Source organism: Rhipicephalus microplus, unplaced genomic scaffold (assembly GCF_043290135.1).
Source record: "Rhipicephalus microplus isolate Deutch F79 unplaced genomic scaffold, USDA_Rmic scaffold_321, whole genome shotgun sequence".
Lineage (NCBI taxonomy): Eukaryota > Metazoa > Arthropoda > Arachnida > Ixodida > Ixodidae > Rhipicephalus > Rhipicephalus microplus.
In genome coordinates this window covers 82,501-102,500 of record NW_027464889.1, presented here as the reverse complement: position 1 = coordinate 102,500, position 20,000 = coordinate 82,501, and the positions used below count along the sequence as shown (strand labels likewise).

At 63.7% G+C, this 20,000-nt stretch overlaps 3 non-coding genes across 3 annotated transcripts in view; all 3 read right to left on the bottom strand.

Moving 5' to 3' along the window:
- The window catches only part of LOC142793688 (large subunit ribosomal RNA), a 3,957-nt gene extending 3,782 nt beyond the window's left edge, over positions 1-175 (bottom strand). The window contains exon 1 of the ribosomal RNA XR_012891745.1: positions 1-175. This exon is cut by the window's left edge and continues 3,782 nt beyond it. This is a non-coding gene — a ribosomal RNA (large subunit ribosomal RNA).
- Positions 176-1,329: 1,154 nt separating this feature from the next.
- LOC142793694 (5.8S ribosomal RNA) lies at positions 1,330-1,482 on the bottom strand. Its single transcript, XR_012891748.1, has one exon. It is a non-coding gene; the product is annotated as a 5.8S ribosomal RNA (ribosomal RNA).
- Positions 1,483-3,201: 1,719 nt separating this feature from the next.
- LOC142793683 (small subunit ribosomal RNA) lies at positions 3,202-5,016 on the bottom strand. Its single transcript, XR_012891740.1, has one exon. It is a non-coding gene; the product is annotated as a small subunit ribosomal RNA (ribosomal RNA).
- Positions 5,017-20,000: the final 14,984 nt, after the last annotated feature.

Here is a 20,000-nt window from a genome sequence, read left to right as displayed (position 1 = left end):
CGAGAACGTCGCCTCCCATACACCACATTTCCCGACCGCCTGCAAGGACGGGGGATTCGGTGCTGGGCTCGGTCCCGTTTCGCTCGCAGCTACTCGGGGAATCCCTGTTGGTTTCTTTTCCTCCGCTTAGTGATATGCTTAAATTCAGCGGGTTGTCTCGCCTGATCTGAGGTCGACAGCGGATACATTCGCTTCCATCAACTTCCTGCACGACCGCGTGCGCTCGCCCTACCAAGTGCGCCCGCAACCCTGTACAGGGCCACTTCTTCACAAGGCTGGCAATCGGCTTCCCCGCTGCACGCGTGCGGCGCACAACCGGTGTGACGTGGAAGTGACGGGACACGTTCGTAAACCCATCGCGAACCGAGTACGACGCCCTACCAAGTGCGCCCGCAACCCTGTACAGGGTCACATCTTCACAAGGCTGGCAAGCGGCATTCCGCTGCGCGCGTGCGTCGTCCGAGCAGTTGCGTGATAAACGACCGTGTCGAAAGCCCAAACACCGCCGAGGCCAGTCGCCGCCGCCGCAAGGGCAGCCACGCAGCCTGGCGAGAGGCATCGTCTCGTGTAGCGTCGCCCCCGCCCCAACTGGAGTGGCCCAGTTTTTTGAACGGGACGGGAACTGCGAAGCACTTAGACCGACGGCGGACTACGACGAGAACGCCTTAAGCTTCGCCAACGTTTCGCCAACTCGTGCGGGAGACTTTTTCCGCTTCGCGGCAAGTCGTCGCGCCGTGCTCTCCGCATCAACCGCGTACGCAGCGAACCGCAAACGTCGGGCGCAGCCTCCTCACCTCCCTGCGCTTTGCGCGCGAACGTTCCCTGTTCGCGCGGCAAAGCCTGGAGGAGGCACGGCCCCGCAGCGTGTTCGAGCGCCCGGTCTACGGGACACCCTGCTTACTTCGAGGGCAACAAGCGCAACGCAAGGCTGCGATCTCGCGCACTTTGCGCACGGCTGGAGAAGCTTTGCTGGCCGGCTTTCGCTCCTCGTGTTTACCGTGCGTTAAAGTTGCGCGTCCGTGGCTCTCGCAGCTCTTGCGCGCCCGGTCGCAGAGAGGAGTACGCAACCTCGACCGCACTTTCCCTGCAGGCTTCCTTCCGACTCGAAGTCCTGCGGCGGTCTCAACGAGGTGCCACATCCTCAATGCAGTCGGTCGCCCCCGTTTCGGTTGGGCTCTGGCACGACGGTCGCCACCGTCTCGCCCTTGAGTGGCCGCTGTTGGCGCTCGCTGTGAGGTGTTCAGCGTGCTGTCCGTGTTGCCGACGCGGTCAAAACGAGTCGACGGCTCACGTTCCCTTGTGCGCCGAAGGCTCTCTTGATATGTGATCCGACCCTCAGACAGACGAAGCCAAGGGAAGACCCAAGGCCGCAATGTGCGTTCAAAGAATCAGTGCTCAGTGTGTCCTGCAATTCACACCAAGTCTCGCAGCTGGCTGCGTTCTTCATCGACCCGAGAACCGAGTGATCCACCGCTTAGAGTCGTGAAAAAGTGTTTGTTCAATTCCGTACAGTCAAAACCAAACGTTTCTGGCACTCGGCCAAACAGTGGCCAAGAAGGGCGCTTTTCAGCGCACGCTTGGACTCCAAAACTCTGCCGCGCCTTTTTCGGCTGCCGCAAATCGAGCAAACGGTGTGTTTCGGACGGCGTTTCGCTTTCGCTACTTGCGAGTGCTTTCGTGGTCCACCCCTCTATAAATACTCGGGAGGCGTCGAAGCCGGTTCTCCAAGCCGGACCCGTAGGTATCGTTGTGTGCTCGCTCTCATTGGCCCGCCTAACCAGAAAATGCCTGCGGTACACCCATTTGGATAAGAGTGCACGCAGATGCGGGCCTCGACGGCTACACATTTCCTCGGGCGGCCGCCTCCCGGCCTCCGTGGAGCGCGGGATGCACGGTCCCATCGACAAGCCTCTCCCGTTTTTACCGTGGCGTCGCGGTTCACCACGGCAGGCGGGTCGGTCTCCTCCGCATAAAAAGGGGGACCCCCGCTTTTTGTTCCACGAAATCGCACAAGCTTTTTTCGCATCCACGGTTTGCCACCGCACACCAAAATGCCGATCCGGCTGCCTACTTTAGCCAACAGGTGGAGCCAGGCGCGCCGTACTTGCGCGGCACTTCCCACGTCCACCGAAGTCGGTGCCAAGGACCACTTTCGGCGCCGGAGCCGCGTACGAGCCTACTCGAGGCGGAAGAACGAAGCCAGCAAGGGCCTGGCCGCAAGTGCGTTCAATTGTCGGGACGTCCAAGTCCCTCGTTCTTCCGTGCTTCCTCTTTCGGCAAGTCGTTGCGGCACCTTCCCAAAGCGCGCAGACCCGCTAATCGCGACGAGCGCGACGTGGCCGTGCCGCCTTTCCCTCGGCAGCAAGCAAAACGCCTGGCAACGTCGACGCTCCCCTAACCGCGATCTCGCACCGTGTTTCGTGTGGCGAATTCAAAAGCCGGCCGGCGCTGCTGCAACCATTACGGTCGGTACGCATACGCCGCGGAGGGCGGGACGGTCATCGGAGCGTGCGGTTCCTCCATCGAGTACTGCGCACCTCGGCCGTCGCATCGCCGTGCCATGACCGGCCGCGCGTCAACGCGAACCGGTGCCAGCGAGATCCCTCGCCTGCAAGAACCGACCGGCAGCCTCCGTCACCCGAGGACGCGGAGGCGCTTGCCGCGGACGGCGGGACGGTATGCACTGGTGCACAGCGGACCCGTCACATCGCCAGTTCCTTGACCGACCGCCGACGCTTGTGCCGTTCCTCTCGTACTTGGCAGTCGCCGCGCGATTGTCGGGTCTCGTTCTTGCACGCTCGAACGGTCGGGAGGGCACTCGGCTGGCGTTTCGGGAACGCGCAGCCTCGCCTTCTACCGACGTAACCACGACTCGCCGTTCGCGCTCCGCCGCTCCTGTTTACAGTACTAGGCGGTCCCGCAGCGGTCGGGTCGCGCATTTCGAGCGCTTCGAGCCACGGTGCAGTGGCGGGTCGAAAGCCGACCTATGAGTGCGTTGCGCCGTTTGTACCCGCGTCCGCCACCTGGCCGACCGTCCAAGGTCGCGGTGTTGGCGTCCGCTGGGCGCAACAATTTGTCACGGGGTGCCGCTCCACATTCAGGCAGCCCCGTGGGGAAAAGCCGACCCCGCGTCCAAACGGGGTCAGCGGCAGAAAGTGTCGGGCGCAGACGCAGCTGAGGCGCTCACCCTTCACAATCCGTTAATGATCCTTCCGCAGGTTCACCTACGGAAACCTTGTTACGACTTTTACTTCCTCTAAATGATCAAGTTTGGTCATCTTTCCAACAGACCGGCGCAACCGAAAGGCCGCGCCGGACATCGGTCCGAAGACCTCACTAAATCATTCAATCGGTAGTAGCGACGGGCGGTGTGTACAAAGGGCAGGGACGTAATCAACGCGAGCTTATGACTCGCGCTTACTGGGAATTCCTCGTTCAAGGGGAACAATTGCAAGCCCCTATCCCAATCACGAAAGAAGTTCCACGGGTTACCCAGTCTTTTCAGACAGGGATAAAGACACGCTGCTTCCTTCAGTGTAGCGCGCGTGCGGCCCCGGACATCTAAGGGCATCACAGACCTGTTATTGCTCTGTTTCGTGCGGCTAGGAGCCGCTTGTCCCTCTAAGAAGGTTGTAAGGTGCTGGGAACCCCGCACCTATTTAATAGGCTAGAGTCTCGTTCGTTATCGGAATTAACCAGACAAATCGCTCCACCAACTAAGAACGGCCATGCACCACCATCCACCGAATCAAGAAAGAGCTCTCAATCTGTCAATCCTCCCAGTGTCCGGGCCGGGTAAGTTTTCCCGTGTTGAGTCAAATTAAGCCGCAGGCTCCACTCCTGGTGGTGCCCTTCCGTCAATTCCTTTAAGTTTCAGCTTTGCAACCATACTTCCCCCGGAACCCAAATACTTTGGTTTCCCGGAAGCTGCCCGCCGAGTCATTTGAGTAACTCAGGCGGATCGCTGGTTGGCATCGTTTATGGTCAGAACTAGGGCGGTATCTGATCGCCTTCGAACCTCTGACTTTCGTTCTTGATCAATGAAAACATTCTTGGCAAATGCTTTCGCAGTAGTTCGTCTTGCGACGGTCCAAGAATTTCACCTCTAGCGCCGCAATACGAATGCCCCCGTCCGTCCCTCTTAATCATTACCTCGTATTCCAAAAACCAACAGAACAGAAACGAGGTCTTGTTCTATTATTCCATGCAAGTTTATTCAGGCGACTCGCCTGCGTTGAGCACTCTAATTTTTTCAAAGTAAAAGCACCGGCCATCTCGAGGCACACAATGAAGTGCACCAAGAAAGAACCGGCATGATGTTCAGTCCGAGCCGTCGCATCGGGTAGATGCACTACTCGTCTGGAACTGAGATCCAACTACGAGCTTTTTAACCGCAGCAGCTTTAGTATACGCTATTGGAGCTGGAATTACCGCGGCTGCTGGCACCAGACTTGCCCTCCAATTGATCCTCGTTAAAGGATTTAGAGTGTACTCATTTCAATTACGGGGCCTCAAAAGAGTCCCGTATTGTTATTTTTCGTCACTACCTCCCCGTGCCGGGAGTGGGTAATTTGCGCGCCTGCTGCCTTCCTTGGATGTGGTAGCCGTTTCTCAGGCTCCCTCTCCGGAATCGAACCCTGATTCTCCGTTACCCGTAACAACCATGGTAAGCAAGTAACCTACCATCGAAAGTTGATAAGGCAGACACTTGAAAGAAACGTCGCCGGCTCGTGGCCATGCGATCAGCACAAAGTTATCCAGAGTCACCACACAATACGGGCCGAAACCCGATCGATCTTGGTCTAATAAAAGCACCCGTTACCCAAAGGGCTCCAGGCTCACTGCATGTATTAGCTCTAGAATTGCCACAGTTATCCAAGTAGGAAGAAACGATCTAAGGAACCATAACTGATTTAATGAGCCATTCGCGGTTTCGCCTTATTTCGGCATGTACTTAGACATGCATGGCTTAATCTTTGAGACAAGCATATGATTACTGGCAGGATCAACCAGGTAATCGTTCGACTGCGCGTCCGTCCTCGCCTTCGGCGGGCCGGACGCAGTCTGTGTGCGGCGGAGGCCACCTTCAGGCGCCCCAACACGCTTATTTTGCACTCCGAGATGACGGCGTTCGAGCTCGCTACGGCACAACCTTCCCGAAAGACGAGTGGGAGCCGTGCGGCAAGAAGCACGTTCATGCTCGCTCTTTTTCGTTGCATCGACTCGGTCGCGCCGTGCGGGTTGCCCAAGCCCGCTGCACTGTCGGTGGACCGGCCGGAACTAGCAACGGAGCCGAGACTGCAAAGCCGCCAGACGACGGGTCACGCCCGCGTCTTCGGCGCTTTCGCATCTGAATCGCCCGAGGACGACACGGAACACACCTCGATATCGTGGTAAAACGGCACCGTCCGACAACCAGCCCCTAACGCATCAAGCGGATGAGGCTGCAGACGACTGCCGTGGATTCCCCTGGAGCAGACCCGAGGACACGCTTGACGAGGCCGAAGCCCGCCGCATATCAGACACCCGGTCGCTTTCGCGTACGCCGCTCACGAGAACCCCCACATAATAGCAGCGATAAGTACCCAGACCTCCTTGGGCACTAATACGAGCGTACTCGAGAAAATTTCACCGCGGGTGTGCCCCGAAACGTGTGGCACGTTGAGCGTGCCACAAGTCTACGTCGCTCTCAAACCCGCCGAGGTCGTAGAATTTGCGACCCTACTCACGAAATTCCCACCGAGGATACGGCCGCAAACGTACCGCACCTTGGGTAGGCCACGAGTTTGTGCAACACTACGCTGACGGCACAGCACCGAGGTCGTGCGCGCACGCACGGGAAAATTCCGCCGCGGTTTCTGCCGAAAACGTGAGGCACCACGACTCTCCGCAAGTTCGCGTCGACTGCGAAAGACCGAAGTCGTGAACGACGTGTCCGCTACTCGCCGCCGACACGCTGGACACCAAACGTACAACGACTCGACGGCGTCGTAGAGGCCCACGACGCGGTTTTCCTTAACGACGTCTCGGCGTGGCACCGACAGGTTAGAACGGCCGACCAACGTTCCCTGTCCGCCGTTCGGCTCAGTCGAAGGGCTCGGCGACTTCGGCAACGCTGCGAAGCCGCACGGTGACGCACGCCATGTCCCCATTTTTTTTTTTTTCTTTCTGCGTCTGCCGGGGTGCCCCTATAATAGCAGCGATAAGCACCCAGACCGCCGTGGGTCGCTCGCCCCGGCTGACGTGGTTTTTCGTACTCCTGCGGCGGTCGCCGTCAAGCACGTCCAAATACGCTACTTTCGTGGGCGCATTCACGCTCTTTCGCTTCGCCGGAGTGCCAGCACTCACTCTGCCAAAAACGGCGAACATCCGAGCGGCGGTTCCCACTTTTGCGTCGGCGTCGCAAACCCCGCCCCGGCAGACGAGGTTTGCCGTACTCGTGCGACGGTGGCCGGCGGGCACGTCGAAAGACGCCGATATCGTGCGCGAATTGGCGCACCTTGGCTTCACCGGAGTGCCGCCACTGACTCCTCCAAAAACGGCGAAGATCCGAGCGGCGCTTCCCACTTTCGCATCGGCGTCCCGAACTCCGCCCCGGCTGACGCGGTTTACCGTACTCGTGCGACGGTCGCCGGCGAGCACGTGGAAAGACGCCGATATCGTGCCCGAATCGGCTCCGTTCGGCTTCGCCGGAGTGCCAGCACTGGCTCGGCGAAAGACGACGAACATCCGAGCGACGGTTCTCACTATTGCGTACGCGTCGCAAACCCCGCCCCGGCAGACGCACTTTGCCGTACTCGTGCGACGGTCGCCGGCGAGCACGTAGAAAGACGCCGATATCGTGCCGGAATCGGCCCCGTTTGGCTTCGCCGGAGTGCCAGCACTCACTCGGCCACAAACGGCGAACATCCGAGCGGCGGTTCCCACTTAGCCGTCGGCGTCCCGAACTCCGCCCCGGCAGACGCGGTTGCCGAGCTCGTGCGACTAGCGACCGCGAAGCCGTCTCGCGACGCCGCTTTCGTGCGCGGCTCCCACTGCGACCTGGGTCACCCGAGGTCGACGAGCAAGAAAGAATGTCGAAAAAAAATTTTTTTTTTTTTTGCGTCTGCCGGGGTGCCCCTATAATAGCAGCGATAAGCACCCAGACCGCCATGGGTCGCTCGCCCCGGCTGACGTGGTTTTTCGTTTTCCTGCGGTGGTCGTCGTCAAGCACGTCCAAACACGCCACTTTCGTGGGCGCATTCGCGCTCTTTCGCTTCGCCGGAGTGCCAGCACTCACTCTGCCAAAAACGGCGAACATCCTAGTGGCGGTTCCCACTTTTGCGTCGGCGTCGCCAACCCCGCCCCGGCATACGCGGTTTGCCGTACTCGTGCGGCGGTGGCCGGCGGGCACGTCGAAAGACACCGATATCGTGCGCGAGTCGATGCTTCTTGGTCTCGCAGGAGGGCCGCCACTCACTCCTGCAAAAACGGCGAAGATCCGAGCGGCGCTTCCCACTTTTTCGTCGGCATCGCAAACCTCGCCCCGGCAGACGCGCTTTGCCGTACTCGTGCGACGGTCGCCGGCGAGCACGTCGAAATACGCCGATATCGTGCCCGAATCGGCCCCGTTTCGCTTCGCCGGAGTGCCAGCACTCACTCGGCCAAAAACGGCGAACATCCGAGCAGCGGTACCCACTTAGCCGTCGGCATCCCGAACTCCGCGCCGGCTGACGCGGTTGCCGAGCTCGTGCGACTAGCGACCGCGAACGCGTCTCGCGACGCCGCTTTCGTGCGCGGCTCCCATTGCGACCTGGGTTACCCGAGCTCGACCAGCAAAAAAGAAGGTCGAAAAAAAATTTTTTTTTTCTGCGTCTGCCGGGGTGCCCCTATAATAGCAGCGATAAGCACCCAGACCGCCGTGGGTCGCTCGCCCCGGCTGACGTGGTTTTTCGTACTCCTGCAGCGGTCGCCGTCAAGCACGTCCAAATACGCCACTTTCGTGGGCGCTTTCGCGCTCTTTCGCGTCGCCGGTGTGCCAGCACTCACTCTGCCAAAAACGGCGAACATCCTAGTGGCGGTTCCCACTTTTGCGTCGGCGTCGCCAACCCCGCCCCGGCATACGCGGTTTGCCGTACTCGTGCGGCGGTGGCCGGCGGGCACGTCGAAAGACACCGATATCGTGCGCGAGTCGATGCTTCTTGGTCTCGCAGGAGGGCCGCCACTCACTCCTGCAAAAACGGCGAAGATCCGAGCGGCGCTTCCCACTTTTTCGTCGGCATCGCAAACCTCGCCCCGGCAGACGCGCTTTGCCGTACTCGTGCGACGGTCGCCGGCGAGCACGTCTAAATACGCCGATATCGTGCCCGAATCGGCCCCGTTTCGCTTCGCCGGAGTGCCAGCACTCACTCGGCCAAAAACGGCGAACATCCGAGCAGCGGTACCCACTTAGCCGTCGGCATCCCGAACTCCGCGCCGGCTGACGCGGTTGCCGAGCTCGTGCGACTAGCGACCGCGAACGCGTCTCGCGACGCCGCTTTCGTGCGCGGCTCCCATTGCGACCTGGGTTACCCGAGCTCGACCAGCAAAAAAGAAGGTCGAAAAAAAATTTTTTTTTTCTGCGTCTGCCGGGGTGCCCCTATAATAGCAGCGATAAGCACCCAGACCGCCGTGGGTCGCTCGCCCCGGCTGACGTGGTTTTTCGTACTCCTGCAGCGGTCGCCGTCAAGCACGTCCAAATACGCCACTTTCGTGGGCGCTTTCGCGCTCTTTCGCGTCGCCGGTGTGCCAGCACTCACTCTGCCAAAAACGGCCAACATCCGAGCGGCGGTTCCCACTTTTGCGTCGGCGTCGTAAACCCCGCCCCGGCAGACGCGGTTTGCCCTACTCGTTCGACGGTCGCCGGCGAGCGCGTCGAAAGACGCCGATATCGTGCGCTAATTGGCGCTCCTTGGCTTCTCCGGAGTGCCGCCACTCACTCCTCCAAAAACGGCGAAGATCCGAGCGGCGTTCTCCACTTTCGCATCGGCGTCCCGAACTCCGCCCGGGCTGACGCGGTTTACCGTACTCGTGCGACGGTCGCCGCCGGGCACGTCGAAAGACGCCGATATCGTGCCGTAATCGGCCCCGTTTGGCTTCGCCCGAGTGCCAGCACTCACTCGGCCAAAAACGGCGAACATCCGAGCAGCGTTTCCCACTTTCGCATCGGCGTCCCGAAGCCCGCCCCGGCAGACGCGGTTTGCCCTACTCGAGCGACGGTCGCCGGCGATCACGTCGAAAGGCGCCGAATTCGTGCACGAATCGATGCTTCTTGGTCTCGCAGGAGGGCCGCCACTCACTCCTGCAAAAACGGCGAAGATCCGAGTTGCGCTTCCCACTTTTTCGTCGGCGTCCCGAACTACGCCCCGGCTGACGCGGTTTACCGTACTCGTGCGACGGTCGCCGGCGGGCACTTCAAAATACGCCGATTTCGTGGGCGCATTCACGCTGTTTCGCTTCCCCGGAGTGCCAACACTCACTCTGCCGAAAGCGGCGATCATCCGAGCGGCGGTTCCCACTTTTGCGTCGGCTTCGCAAACGGCGCCCCGGCAGACGCGCTCGTGCGACGTACTCGTGCGACGGTCGCCGGCGAGCACGTCGAAAGACGCCGATATCGTGCTCGAATCGACCCCGTTTCGCTTCGCCGGAGTGCTGCCAGTCACGGCGCAGAAAACGGCGAACAAGTGTTTTTTTTTTTTTTTCCTAGAATTTGTGTTATAGAAGGCACATTTGATATCGGACGATAATTTTCAACTTTATCACGCGCACCGATTTTCGTGTAGAGGTTTGCAAGTTTATGGGAATTTCTCCACTTGGAATAATGCGATTTAGTAGTACTACGAGAACTTCATGGATGTACTCAAGGGTACGGGGCAAGTCAGTTACGTCAACACCTGCAGATTTTTTACACTTCAAACTGAAAATTGTTGGTTGTGAGTCCTCGTGTGATATTAAAGGCCGATTCGCTAACACATAGAACAAAGAAAGAAAGGAAGAAAAAACGCCCGCGCTCGCTCAAGAAACCTGGGTTCGCAACAAGTGGCAACAACAAGCAACCGAGCGAGTGCGCCAAAACCCGTGGCGGCCGAACAAACGCGAAGTCCCAACCGCGTCAGCCGGGGCGGCACGGGACAGGAAAAATCACTTCAGCCGGGGCGGCGGGGCACCGAATAAACCTCGTCACCTCGTCGCAGGATAAAAGAGGAAACAAAAAGTCTAAACAGCGTCTGCTGGAGCGAATGCGTAATAAAACAACAACAACAACAAAAAAAAAACACCCGCGCTCAAGAAGTCTGCAATCCTCACAAAAGGCGACTGTGACCGAGCAGCGTCAGCCGGGGCCGTGCGGAAACGGAAAAACCGCGACTACCGGGGCGTCGAGGCACCGAAAAATCCTCTTCAGCCGCGGCGAAAAAAAAAACAAAAAGAAAGACGGAGGGGGGGGGGGAACCACGTCTGCCGGGGCGAAGGAAAAAAAAAAACGCGTCTGCCGGGGCGAGCCCGGGTGCGGCACCACCGGGAAAACTGTGGCAAACAGACATGGCGATCGAGTGAGTGGGCCGCCAGCCAGGCTCAGCCAAAAAGTGCAAAGTCCGAACTGCGTCAGCCGGGGCGGCAAAAACCGCGTCAGCCGGGGCGGCGCAAAAAACCGCGTCTGCCGGGGCGGCACGAAACCGCGTCAGCCGGGGCGGGGCGAAAACTGCGTCAGCCGGGGCGAAAAGAAAAAAAAAACGCGTCTGCCGGGGCAAGCCCGGGTGCGGCACCACCGGGAAAACTGTGGCAAACAGACATGGCGATCGAGTGAGTGGGCCGCCAGCCAGGCACAGCCGAAAAGTGCAAAGTCCGAACCGTGTCAGCCGGGGCGACGCAAAAACCGCGTCAGCCGGGGCGGCGCGAAAACCGCGTCAGCCGGGGCGGCACGAAACCGCGTCAGCCGGGGCGGCGCGAAAACTGCGTCAGCCGGGGCGGCGCGAAAACCTCGTCAGCCGGGGCGAGCGAAAAGGGGGGGGGGGGGGAACCACGTCTGCCGGGGCGAAAGAAAAAAAAAACGCGTCTGCCGGGGCGAGCCCGGGTGCGGCACCACCGGGAAGACTGTGGCAAACAGACATGGCGATCGAGTGAGTGGGCCGCCAGCCAGGCTCAGCCCAAAAAGTGCCAAGTCCGAACTGCGTCAGCCGGGGCGGCAAAAACCGCGTCAGCCGGGGCGGCGCGAAAACCGCGTCTGCCGGGGCGGCGCGAAAACTGCGTCAGCCGGGGCGAGCCCGGGTGCGGCACCACCGGGAAAACTGTGGCTAACAGACATGGCGATCGAGTGAGTGGGCCACCAGCCAGGCTCAGCCAAAAAGTGCCAAGTCCGAACTGCGTCAGCCGGGGCGGCAAAAACCGCGTCAGCCGGGGCGGCGCAAAAAAACCGCGTCTGCCGGGGCGGCACGAAACCGCGTCAGCCGGGGCGGCGCGAAAACTGCGTCAGCCGGGGCGAAAGAAAAAAAAAAACGCGTCTGCCGGGGCGAGCCCGGGTGCGGCACCACCGGGAAAACTGTGGCAAACAGACATGGCGATCGAGTGAGTGGGCCGCCAGCCAGGCACAGCCGAAAAGTGCTAAGTCCGAACTGCGTCTGCCGGGGCGGCACGAAACCGCGTCAGCCGGGGCGGCGCGAAAACCGCGTCTGCCGGGGCGGCACGAAACCGCGTCAGCCGGGGCGGCGCGAAAACTGCGTCAGCCGGGGCGAGCCCGGGTGCGGCACCACCGGGAAAACTGTGGCAAACAGACATGGCGATCGAGTGAGTGGGCCGCCAGCCAGGCACAGCCGAAAAGTGCTAAGTCCGAACTGCGTCTGCCGGGGCGGCACGAAACCGCGTCAGCCGGGGCGGCGCGAAAACCGCGTCTGCCGGGGCGGCACGAAACCGCGTCAGCCGGGGCGGCGCGAAAACTGCGTCAGCCGGGGCGAGCCCGGGTGCGGCACCACCGGGAAAACTGTGGCAAACAGACATGGCGATCGAGTGAGTGGGCCGCCAGCCAGGCACAGCCGAAAAGTGCTAAGTCCGAACTGCGTCAGCCGGGGCGGCAAAAACCGCGTCAGCCGGGGCGGCGCAAAAAACCGCGTCTGCCGGGGCGGCACGAAACCGCGTCAGCCGGGGCGGCGCGAAAACTGCGTCAGCCGGGGCAAAAGAAAAAAAAAAAACGCGTCTGCCGGGGCGAGCCCGGGTGCGGCACCACCGGGAAAACTGTGGCAAACAGACATGGCGATCGAGTGAGTGGGCCGCCAGCCAGGCACAGCCGAAAAGTGCTAAGTCCGAACTGCGTCTGCCGGGGCGGCACGAAACCGCGTCAGCCGGGGCGGCGCGAAAACCGCGTCTGCCGGGGCGGCACGAAACCGCGTCAGCCGGGGCGGCGCGAAAACTGCGTCAGCCGGGGCGAGCCCGGGTGCGGCACCACCGGGAAAACTGTGGCAAACAGACATGGCGATCGAGTGAGTGGGCCGCCAGCCAGGCACAGCCGAAAAGTGCTAAGTCCGAACTGCGTCTGCCGGGGCGGCACGAAACCGCGTCAGCCGGGGCGGCGCGAAAACCGCGTCTGCCGGGGCGGCACGAAACCGCGTCAGCCGGGGCGGCGCGAAAACTGCGTCAGCCGGGGCGAGCCCGGGTGCGGCACCACCGGGAAAACTGTGGCAAACAGACATGGCGATCGAGTGAGTGGGCCGCCAGCCAGGCACAGCCGAAAAGTGCAAAGTCCGAACCGTGTCAGCCGGGGCGACGCAAAAACCGCGTCAGCCGGGGCGGCGCGAAAACCGCGTCAGCCGGGGCGGCAGGAAACCGCGTCAGCCGGGGCGGCGCGAAAACTGCGTCAGCCGGGGCGGCGCGAAAACCTCGTCAGCCGGGGCGAGCGAAAAGGGGGGGGGGGGGGAACCACGTCTGCCGGGGCGAAAGAAAAAAAAAACGCGTCTGCCGGGGCGAGCCCGGGTGCGGCACCACCGGGAAGACTGTGGCAAACAGACATGGCGATCGAGTGAGTGGGCCGCCAGCCAGGCTCAGCCCAAAAAGTGCCAAGTCCGAACTGCGTCAGCCGGGGCGGCAAAAACCGCGTCAGCCGGGGCGGCGCGAAAACCGCGTCTGCCGGGGCGGCGCGAAAACTGCGTCAGCCGGGGCGAGCCCGGGTGCGGCACCACCGGGAAAACTGTGGCTAACAGACATGGCGATCGAGTGAGTGGGCCACCAGCCAGGCTCAGCCAAAAAGTGCCAAGTCCGAACTGCGTCAGCCGGGGCGGCAAAAACCGCGTCAGCCGGGGCGGCGCAAAAAAACCGCGTCTGCCGGGGCGGCACGAAACCGCGTCAGCCGGGGCGGCGCGAAAACTGCGTCAGCCGGGGCGAAAGAAAAAAAAAACGCGTCTGCCGGGGCGAGCCCGGGTGCGGCACCACCGGGAAAACTGTGGCAAACAGACATGGCGATCGAGTGAGTGGGCCGCCAGCCAGGCACAGCCGAAAAGTGCTAAGTCCGAACTGCGTCTGCCGGGGCGGCACGAAACCGCGTCAGCCGGGGCGGCGCGAAAACCGCGTCTGCCGGGGCGGCACGAAACCGCGTCAGCCGGGGCGGCGCGAAAACTGCGTCAGCCGGGGCGAGCCCGGGTGCGGCACCACCGGGAAAACTGTGGCAAACAGACATGGCGATCGAGTGAGTGGGCCGCCAGCCAGGCACAGCCGAAAAGTGCTAAGTCCGAACTGCGTCTGCCGGGGCGGCACGAAACCGCGTCAGCCGGGGCGGCGCGAAAACCGCGTCTGCCGGGGCGGCACGAAACCGCGTCAGCCGGGGCGGCGCGAAAACTGCGTCAGCCGGGGCGAGCCCGGGTGCGGCACCACCGGGAAAACTGTGGCAAACAGACATGGCGATCGAGTGAGTGGGCCGCCAGCCAGGCACAGCCGAAAAGTGCTAAGTCCGAACTGCGTCTGCCGGGGCGGCACGAAACCGCGTCAGCCGGGGCGGCGCGAAAACCGCGTCTGCCGGGGCGGCACGAAACCGCGTCAGCCGGGGCGGCGCGAAAACTGCGTCAGCCGGGGCGAGCCCGGGTGCGGCACCACCGGGAAAACTGTGGCAAACAGACATGGCGATCGAGTGAGTGGGCCGCCAGCCAGGCACAGCCGAAAAGTGCTAAGTCCGAACTGCGTCAGCCGGGGCGGCAAAAACCGCGTCAGCCGGGGCGGCGCAAAAAACCGCGTCTGCCGGGGCGGCACGAAACCGCGTCAGCCGGGGCGGCGCGAAAACTGCGTCAGCCGGGGCAAAAGAAAAAAAAAACGCGTCTGCCGGGGCGAGCCCGGGTGCGGCACCACCGGGAAAACTGTGGCAAACAGACATGGCGATCGAGTGAGTGGGCCGCCAGCCAGGCACAGCCGAAAAGTGCTAAGTCCGAACTGCGTCTGCCGGGGCGGCACGAAACCGCGTCAGCCGGGGCGGCGCGAAAACCGCGTCTGCCGGGGCGGCACGAAACCGCGTCAGCCGGGGCGGCGCGAAAACTGCGTCAGCCGGGGCGAGCCCGGGTGCGGCACCACCGGGAAAACTGTGGCAAACAGACATGGCGATCGAGCGAGTGGGCCGCCAGCCAGGCACAGCCGAAAAGTGCTAAGTCCGAACTGCGTCTGCCGGGGCGGCACGAAACCGCGTCAGCCGGGGCGGCGCGAAAACCGCGTCTGCCGGGGCGGCACGAAACCGCGTCAGCCGGGGCGGCGCGAAAACTGCGTCAGCCGGGGCGAGCCCGGGTGCGGCACCACCGGGAAAACTGTGGCAAACAGACATGGCGATCGAGTGAGTGGGCCGCCAGCCAGGCACAGCCGAAAAGTGCAAAGTCCGAACCGTGTCAGCCGGGGCGACGCAAAAACCGCGTCAGCCGGGGCGGCGCGAAAACCGCGTCAGCCGGGGCGGCACGAAACCGCGTCAGCCGGGGCGGCGCGAAAACTGCGTCAGCCGGGGCGGCGCGAAAACCTCGTCAGCCGGGGCGAGCGAAAAGGGGGGGGGGGGGGGAACCACGTCTGCCGGGGCGAAAGAAAAAAAAACGCGTCTGCCGGGGCGAGCCCGGGTGCGGCACCACCGGGAAGACTGTGGCAAACAGACATGGCGATCGAGTGAGTGGGCCGCCAGCCAGGCTCAGCCCAAAAAGTGCCAAGTCCGAACTGCGTCAGCCGGGGCGGCAAAAACCGCGTCAGCCGGGGCGGCGCGAAAACCGCGTCTGCCGGGGCGGCGCGAAAACTGCGTCAGCCGGGGCGAGCCCGGGTGCGGCACCACCGGGAAAACTGTGGCTAACAGACATGGCGATCGAGTGAGTGGGCCACCAGCCAGGCTCAGCCAAAAAGTGCCAAGTCCGAACTGCGTCAGCCGGGGCGGCAAAAACCGCGTCAGCCGGGGCGGCGCAAAAAAACCGCGTCTGCCGGGGCGGCACGAAACCGCGTCAGCCGGGGCGGCGCGAAAACTGCGTCAGCCGGGGCGAAAGAAAAAAAAAACGCGTCTGCCGGGGCGAGCCCGGGTGCGGCACCACCGGGAAAACTGTGGCAAACAGACATGGCGATCGAGTGAGTGGGCCGCCAGCCAGGCACAGCCGAAAAGTGCTAAGTCCGAACTGCGTCTGCCGGGGCGGCACGAAACCGCGTCAGCCGGGGCGGCGCGAAAACCGCGTCTGCCGGGGCGGCACGAAACCGCGTCAGCCGGGGCGGCGCGAAAACTGCGTCAGCCGGGGCGAGCCCGGGTGCGGCACCACCGGGAAAACTGTGGCAAACAGACATGGCGATCGAGTGAGTGGGCCGCCAGCCAGGCACAGCCGAAAAGTGCTAAGTCCGAACTGCGTCTGCCGGGGCGGCACGAAACCGCGTCAGCCGGGGCGGCGCGAAAACCGCGTCTGCCGGGGCGGCACGAAACCGCGTCAGCCGGGGCGGCGCGAAAACTGCGTCAGCCGGGGCGAGCCCGGGTGCGGCACCACCGGGAAAACTGTGGCAAACAGACATGGCGATCGAGTGAGTGGGCCGCCAGCCAGGCACAGCCGAAAAGTGCTAAGTCCGAACTGCGTCAGCCGGGGCGGCAAAAACCGCGTCAGCCGGGGCGGCGCAAAAAACCGCGTCTGCCGGGGCGGCACGAAACCGCGTCAGCCGGGGCGGCGCGAAAACTGCGTCAGCCGGGGCGAAAGAAAAAAAAAAACGCGTCTGCCGGGGCGAGCCCGGGTGCGGCACCACCGGGAAAACTGTGGCAAACAGACATGGCGATCGAGTGAGTGGGCCGCCAGCCAGGCACAGCCGAAAAGTGCTAAGTCCGAACTGCGTCTGCCGGGGCGGCACGAAACCGCGTCAGCCGGGGCGGCGCGAAAACCGCGTCTGCCGGGGCGGCACGAAACCGCGTCAGCCGGGGCGGCGCGAAAACTGCGTCAGCCGGGGCGAGCCCGGGTGCGGCACCACCGGGAAAACTGTGGCAAACAGACATGGCGATTGAGTGAGTGGGCCGCCAGCCAGGCACAGCCGAAAAGTGCTAAGTCCGAACTGCGTCTGCCGGGGCGGCACGAAACCGCGTCAGCCGGGGCGGCGCGAAAACCGCGTCTGCCGGGGCGGCACGAAACCGCGTCAGCCGGGGCGGCGCGAAAACTGCGTCAGCCGGGGCGAGCCCGGGTGCGGCACCACCGGGAAAACTGTGGCAAACAGACATGGCGATCGAGTGAGTGGGCCGCCAGCCAGGCACAGCCGAAAAGTGCTAAGTCCGAACTGCGTCTGCCGGGGCGGCACGAAACCGCGTCAGCCGGGGCGGCGCGAAAACCGCGTCTGCCGGGGCGGCACGAAACCGCGTCAGCCGGGGCGGCGCGAAAACTGCGTCAGCCGGGGCGAGCCCGGGTGCGGCACCACCGGGAAAACTGTGGCAAACAGACATGGCGATCGAGTGAGTGGGCCGCCAGCCAGGCACAGCCGAAAAGTGCTAAGTCCGAACTGCGTCTGCCGGGGCGGCACGAAACCGCGTCAGCCGGGGCGGCGCGAAAACCGCGTCTGCCGGGGCGGCACGAAACCGCGTCAGCCGGGGCGGCGCGAAAACTGCGTCAGCCGGGGCGAGCCCGGGTGCGGCACCACCGGGAAAACTGTGGCAAACAGACATGGCGATCGAGTGAGTGGGCCGCCAGCCAGGCACAGCCGAAAAGTGCTAAGTCCGAACTGCGTCTGCCGGGGCGGCACGAAACCGCGTCAGCCGGGGCGGCGCGAAAACCGCGTCTGCCGGGGCGGCACGAAACCGCGTCAGCCGGGGCGGCGCGAAAACTGCGTCAGCCGGGGCGAGCCCGGGTGCGGCACCACCGGGAAAACTGTGGCAAACAGACATGGCGATCGAGTGAGTGGGCCGCCAGCCAGGCACAGCCGAAAAGTGCAAAGTCCGAACCGTGTCAGCCGGGGCGACGCAAAAACCGCGTCAGCCGGGGCGGCGCGAAAACCGCGTCAGCCGGGGCGGCACGAAACCGCGTCAGCCGGGGCGGCGCGAAAACTGCGTCAGCCGGGGCGGCGCGAAAACCTCGTCAGCCGGGGCGAGCGAAAAGGGGGGGGGGGGAACCACGTCTGCCGGGGCGAAAGAAAAAAAAAACGCGTCTGCCGGGGCGAGCCCGGGTGCGGCACCACCGGGAAGACTGTGGCAAACAGACATGGCGATCGAGTGAGTGGGCCGCCAGCCAGGCTCAGCCCAAAAAGTGCCAAGTCCGAACTGCGTCAGCCGGGGCGGCAAAAACCGCGTCAGCCGGGGCGGCGCGAAAACCGCGTCTGCCGGGGCGGCGCGAAAACTGCGTCAGCCGGGGCGAGCCCGGGTGCGGCACCACCGGGAAAACTGTGGCTAACAGACATGGCGATCGAGTGAGTGGGCCACCAGCCAGGCTCAGCCAAAAAGTGCCAAGTCCGAACTGCGTCAGCCGGGGCGGCAAAAACCGCGTCAGCCGGGGCGGCGCAAAAAAACCGCGTCTGCCGGGGCGGCACGAAACCGCGTCAGCCGGGGCGGCGCGAAAACTGCGTCAGCCGGGGCGAAAGAAAAAAAAAACGCGTCTGCCGGGGCGAGCCCGGGTGCGGCACCACCGGGAAAACTGTGGCAAACAGACATGGCGATCGAGTGAGTGGGCCGCCAGCCAGGCACAGCCGAAAAGTGCTAAGTCCGAACTGCGTCTGCCGGGGCGGCACGAAACCGCGTCAGCCGGGGCGGCGCGAAAACCGCGTCTGCCGGGGCGGCACGAAACCGCGTCAGCCGGGGCGGCGCGAAAACTGCGTCAGCCGGGGCGAGCCCGGGTGCGGCACCACCGGGAAAACTGTGGCAAACAGACATGGCGATCGAGTGAGTGGGCCGCCAGCCAGGCACAGCCGAAAAGTGCTAAGTCCGAACTGCGTCTGCCGGGGCGGCACGAAACCGCGTCAGCCGGGGCGGCGCGAAAACCGCGTCTGCCGGGGCGGCACGAAACCGCGTCAGCCGGGGCGGCGCGAAAACTGCGTCAGCCGGGGCGAGCCCGGGTGCGGCACCACCGGGAAAACTGTGGCAAACAGACATGGCGATCGAGTGAGTGGGCCGCCAGCCAGGCACAGCCGAAAAGTGCTAAGTCCGAACTGCGTCAGCCGGGGCGGCAAAAACCGCGTCAGCCGGGGCGGCGCAAAAAACCGCGTCTGCCGGGGCGGCACGAAACCGCGTCAGCCGGGGCGGCGCGAAAACTGCGTCAGCCGGGGCGAAAGAAAAAAAAAACGCGTCTGCCGGGGCGAGCCCGGGTGCGGCACCACCGGGAAAACTGTGGCAAACAGACATGGCGATCGAGTGAGTGGGCCGCCAGCCAGGCACAGCCGAAAAGTGCTAAGTCCGAACTGCGTCTGCCGGGGCGGCACGAAACCGCGTCAGCCGGGGCGGCGCGAAAACCGCGTCTGCCGGGGCGGCACGAAACCGCGTCAGCCGGGGCGGCGCGAAAACTGCGTCAGCCGGGGCGAGCCCGGGTGCGGCACCACCGGGAAAACTGTGGCAAACAGACATGACGATTGAGTGAGTGGGCCGCCAGCCAGGCACAGCCGAAAAGTGCTAAGTCCGAACTGCGTCTGCCGGGGCGGCACGAAACCGCGTCAGCCGGGGCGGCGCGAAAACCGCGTCTGCCGGGGCGGCACGAAACCGCGTCAGCCGGGGCGGCGCGAAAACTGCGTCAGCCGGGGCGAGCCCGGGTGCGGCACCACCGGGAAAACTGTGGCAAACAGACATGGCGATCGAGTGAGTGGGCCGCCAGCCAGGCACAGCCGAAAAGTGCTAAGTCCGAACTGCGTCTGCCGGGGCGGCACGAAACCGCGTCAGCCGGGGCGGCGCGAAAACCGCGTCTGCCGGGGCGGCACGAAACCGCGTCAGCCGGGGCGGCGCGAAAACTGCGTCAGCCGGGGCGAGCCCGGGTGCGGCACCACCGGGAAAACTGTGGCAAACAGACATGGCGATCGAGTGAGTGGGCCGCCAGCCAGGCACAGCCGAAAAGTGCTAAGTCCGAACTGCGTCTGCCGGGGCGGCACGAAACCGCGTCAGCCGGGGCGGCGCGAAAACCGCGTCTGCCGGGGCGGCACGAAACCGCGTCAGCCGGGGCGGCGCGAAAACTGCGTCAGCCGGGGCGAGCCCGGGTGCGGCACCACCGGGAAAACTGTGGCAAACAGACATGGCGATCGAGTGAGTGGGCCGCCAGCCAGGCACAGCCGAAAAGTGCTAAGTCCGAACTGCGTCAGCCGGGGCGGCAAAAACCGCGTCAGCCGGGGCGGCGCAAAAAACCGCGTCTGCCGGGGCGGCACGAAACCGCGTCAGCCGGGGCGGCGCGAAAACTGCGTCAGCCGGGGCGAAAGAAAAAAAAAAACGCGTCTGCCGGGGCGAGCCCGGGTGCGGCACCACCGGGAAAACTGTGGCAAACAGACATGGCGATCGAGTGAGTGGGCCGCCAGCCAGGCACAGCCGAAAAGTGCTAAGTCCGAACTGCGTCTGCCGGGGCGGCACGAAA